Genomic DNA, 5,390 nt, shown 5'->3' with positions numbered 1-5,390 from the left:
ACAGTGCTTTAGAAAAGGTCCATTAATGCACATGTTGACATGCTCAGTGGGTGTCAAGTGTCCATAGCAAGCATGGTACTTTAGGTCTGTTTGGGATAAAAGATGATACAGAAAGAGAAATCACTGTTGCATTCATGAGTAATGACTGGTGTCCTGCTCTTGCCTGGGGTGGGAACCTTTGTACTCATCAGAGCTTTCAGGGCTTCTCAATGCCCTGAAACTGCATTTTTAAAAGACCACAGTAGCCACCATCAAAAGCCTTTTTGTTTTAATAAGCTGCTGCTGATTCAGCTAACATGACTCACGTTAGAACGTGTGATTCAGAGAAAATGGTGCATCACTCTAGGGCTGTATGGGTTTTTTATTATTATTGGGGCTAATACAAATCGCTATTTCAGCTAATCAGGCTGAAATTTTGTACAAATATGTGTTGATTACAGTGTTTTGGCATACAAATGAGCTGCCTATTTCAAGAGTAATGTCTGATTGTGTCTGAATGGCTGGGGAAAGCAGGACAGCTCCTAGAGGATGTCAAATCAGAGACCTCAGGCAGAGCAGGGCTTAGTATCCGAGGTATTTTCTATCAGTGACACTAAATTGCTGTGTGACCTTGAAGAATACAGTACAGTGGACTCCTCTGGGTGGGTCACATGGACAGAGTATGCCCTTGCCTGTCAGAAGTAGGTGTGAAGGTTCATTATTTTTTGAGAAAGGCTGTGGACTCCTTTGATAAAGAATGCAAAGCGCCTTTCCAAAATAGCCAAATTGAGGCTAGTATATTTCTAATTTGCTTTTTACCTAGTCCTGGTATTGGTTTTCAGTCATATAAGAGGCTCCAAATTGGGAAGAGGGGGATTTAAGTGATCATTTCAGCAACCAGGTTTTCCAGTGAGCATGGTAAGGAAAGGGGGCATAAAAGGTACATAAATCCTTGATGCTTCTTTGGAAATCCCAGTGCTAGAGCAGAACACATACTTCGAAATTAAAGTAAGAATCTTCTAAAAAGCAAGAATCTTCTAAAAACTCTTCCAAAACAATTAAGCAGGAACACTCATGAAACCACCTCAAGGTCCTTCTAGTCTAAGGACACAAGCCTGCAGACTGTCCTGTACACCCGGACACCAACCAGCACATCAAACCCCAGGGAAGGGAATGGGGGCTCTTCACAGTGCTGGCTACCCAGGGCCAGATTCTGTCCCATCTATTCAAGTCCCTAAAAATCCACGAATGCATCCACTTCTGTAACATACTATTGTCTTGCCCTTCATGTTGAGCCACAAAAGAGGAGGAGGAGGACCCACCCACCTTTTGTATTAACAGTTTTTCAGGGACTCGAGCAATCCCTGAGCATCCACTGAATAATGTCAATTCTCTTTAAATCCAGGTGCTGCAATAATCAGCACACAAACACCATCAACTGCTATTTTCCTGAACTTTCAGTTTCTCCAACTAAAAATAAAAAGGCCATAAATCTGTGGAAACCTCTGGACCTAAAGCATTCATTGTTCATTACCCAAAAGCCAAGCTCTGAACTCACACTACTTTAATACATGCAATATGCAAGGTCAAGAGTGCACATGTGTTTCAGCAACCTGTTTAACGGCTTCTGCCAGCACAGCACTTACTCTATGAAAGAAGTTGACCACCATAAACATTTGCTTCCATGCTAATTTAATTAAAAATGTTCTCCTTAACTAATTTAACAGTGTGGCAACTAGCTTCTACTCAGCTGTATGCATTTAGACAGATGCAAAAAAAAAAAAAAAAAGCATGAGACTGTTTGCATTTTAGTCATCACCCTCTTCCTCTGTCTTATTAATTTGACTATAATTGTCTGTTAAAAAAAAATCATGCTTGGAGATACTGCAGGTGAAGTAGTTAATGGGGAGTTTCTTGGTAGTTGCTCATCATTGCCAACACCTGAGACTGGGGAGAAAGCATAGCTACCTGATTCCCGCTAGTCCTCAGGTTCAGGGAATCACCTGAGCATTTAGAGAGTAACATCTATTATATATCCAAATATATCTTTCTCAAGAGCTGGGATTGCACAGAAAAGTCTCCCAGGTCTCCCCTGGCCCGTACCACAGCACAGGAGAATGGAAACAGGTTCAAATCAATTCACAGGTATGTTTCACCTGCCTGCAATCTCCCCTTTCCCAGACATTGCCATGAATGCTAGCACAACCCTTGGCATAAGAGCCCCTGAGCTATCCTCCACCGTAGAGCATTTCCTGGGCAAAATTAATTACCCTGAGAGATTCACTGCAAATCAATTCTCAATAAAGCTGGTTCATTTTTGTTATAACAAAGAACTGTAGGCTGGAAAGAGAAACCCACCCACTGGGAGCTCTCTGATGCCGTAAACCAGGAGGGGTTGTTTTTTTTGTTTTTGTTTTTTTGCAAGTCACTGGGGGCTCTGACCTACCCCACAAGCATGGAGGTGTGACACAGCCCTGTGTAGTGTTACAGGCTGTGGAGGGGGTAAAGGGATGGGATCCTAAATATCTACACAAAAGGGGGGGGGGGGGGAGAGAAAAAGATCCCTTACCCACATGAGTGATGACTGTAGCTAGTCTCTGGGTTAGCTCCTGATGTGACATCTCCTCTTCTTTCAACCAAAAAAGCATTTCACAGAAAGGGAACTGCACAGCATCCAAAAAAAAAAAAAGAGAGAGCTGCAGCTGGAGTGGGAGGCTGCACACACACATGCACACACACGCACAAAGCCAGTGCCACTCCCAGGGGCCAGATTCTTCCCCGGCTTCTTACATCTTCTAGGCAGTGGCCCTGTCTTGCAGCTTGCAAAGCTCCTGGTGTGGCTTCCCCCGCACAGACAGGTCCAAAACTGGCTCTTTTACAAGAAAGGTTGGGTTTTTTTCCCCTTTAAAAAAAAAAGAAACAAGAAATAAATGGATGGCTTAGGGGGTTCCCTCCCCCCACTTAAGAATGAGGCAAGGGATAAAGAGACAAATCAGGAGCCAGCTACCTGCCTCCAGGGAGGCTTTGGGATGGTAATGATTGGATGCAGGAAAAAATCCTGGAGGTCTGGAATATGAGACAGAGGAGTGGAGCTTGCAAGGCGGGGGATCACTGCTATAGCCTGAGGTCAGCGGGCTCCTTTGCCTCTCTGCTGGCTCGGGTGTGGCTGTGTCCCTGCCTCCCATCCCTCCCCACCTTGGAAATGGCAGGTCCATCCAGGGCTCCTGCCCGGCTGTTCCTGTAGGACAGCATCCGTAGGGGCATGGAAAAGCTGCCGCTCCTGGGGTGATGGTGCTGTGGAGCTGACAGCAACTAGCCTTTGGGGCTGGCATGATCTCTAAGGACACCTTGTCCCCACGTGGGTGCAGAGGGTGGGAGCTCACTCTCCAGCCAGGTGGTCCTGGTTTCCCCTCCCCAGCCCCATAAGCCCCTGCCCAGGAGACTCCCCAGGGAGGACAGCTGCTCTTGGAAGATCCTGCTTCAGCCCTACCTCCAACACTCTGCCGAGTGGCCCCTGGAGTTCACTTGGCAGCTCAAAACACACCAAAAAAAAAACAGTTACACAGTTTGCAGCACGTATCCACGTACCCATGCAATATATATTTATTATTATTGTTATTTATTTATTTATTTAAAAAAAAAGAGAGAGATGATGATCCTGGTGCCAAATGCAAAAGAGGGCAAATGCCAGGTTCACATGGAGAAGCTGCTCCATGGCCGAGGTCAATGGGAGGCATCAGGGGAGCCTTTCCTACCTGTGGCTCTGACCGCAGTGTAATGTTATCCCCCATCTCCGCTCTTGTCTGCTGCCTGTTTCCAGCTTCGCAGTGGGCAACCCCGGAGGTTGCAGGAGCCTGCCTGTGCCTGCGGGGAAATGACCAGAAGCAGAGCTGAGACCTCAGGCTAGCACAAGGACTTGGGGTGGAGGATCGTTGCCCCTTCCCCTCCCTCCCCTTTCTGTTATATGTGTCGGTGTTTTGAAGTCTCCCTGGTTGCTGGCTGCAGCCCAGGCTGGGGACTTTGACTGGGCTCTGCCAGTGTCCTGCTGGAGCCATAGGTTCCTGGCTAGAGGGTCTTGCCCCTCCACTCAGGGTCTGACCGATGCCACATTTGGGGCCAGGAAGGAATTTTACCCCCTAGACAGACTGGTACAGATGAGGGCAGCAGGAGGAGGAGTTGACTCCTTCTGTACCCCAGAGCATAGCTTCTGCCTGGGATCTCTTGAGCATATACTGACAACATTTCATAGAAGCAGCAATGTCAGCTGCCGTGGTTCTCCTGCTTTACCTGTGGCAGGTTTGGGTGTTAGGTCCGTGTTGTGCCAAGGCTGATGGTTGTCTTATGAAGAGTTTAGAGGAAGAATTTGTATAGGATGGTCTGATTTTAGACTGGACATTAGGAAGAACTTCTTCACAGTTCGAGTGGCCAAGGTCTGGAACGGGCTCCCAAGGGAGGTGGTGCTCTCCCCTACCCTGGGGGTCTTCAGGAGGAGGTTGAATATGCATCTAGCTGGGGTCATCTAGACCCAGCCCTCTTTCCTGCCTATGCAGGGGGTCGGACTTGATGATCTATTGAGGTCCCTTCCGACCCTAACATCTATGAATCTATGATTAAGGCTGATCCTGCCTCAGGCTGGGGGTTGGACTAGATGACCTCTGGAGGTCCCTTCCAGCCCCACTTTGTGATGAGCAGCCAAGCACTCCAGGGGCTCTTCTGAGCAGCTGTAATGAAGGGAGAGGCCTTCTGCAGCTCCTGGCTATGGATCCCAGCTGGTGTCTGCATGCAGTGAAAAGAGGGTCATAATGGGGTGAACAGAAAAGCTACGAGGCAATTGCCCTATTATAAGCACAGTCTGTGCAGGAAAGCCAGAACTTCCCCCTACACACACATCAGTCTTACATTTCCCCCCTTCAGTGCCTGCCCGGTGATGGGTATATGGTAACTTGAATGTGAAATTTAGTGGGACAGGAGGGAAGATGAGTGCAAACGTCTTACGGATATAAAGATGCAAAAAATTTCCTAGTGATGGATCCAAGTTACTGTCATGACCCAAAGGGTATGATTGTGTGTGCGCTTCGGCACTGCAGAATTATTTCCTGCCACATGGAGCTTTCTTTGCACGGTGCAATTCTCAGTTGCATAGAGAAAACCCCGGTGCAAAGGAGTTCCCGCCATTCGCATGCAAATTTGTTTCCCACTATTGGCTGTTTCTAAATTATTCCCACATGGCGGCTAGCGATTGGCTTGCTAGTTGTATAAGAGGCTTGAGTGGTTTCCGCCCAAGTTGGAGGAGGAGGACTTCACATCTCGTGAAGAACTCTAAGCGTGCTGTGGAGCTTAACGAACCCAGTGTGTGCCTTAAGAAGGATACAGGGGCCTGATCAACCTCTAGCCTCTCCCCGTCGCCGCAC

This window comes from Alligator sinensis, unplaced genomic scaffold, assembly GCF_000455745.1.
Source record: "Alligator sinensis unplaced genomic scaffold, ASM45574v1 scaffold301_2, whole genome shotgun sequence".
NCBI classification, from domain to species: Eukaryota; Metazoa; Chordata; order Crocodylia; family Alligatoridae; genus Alligator; species Alligator sinensis.
Note: the sequence above shows the minus strand (reverse complement) of the source record.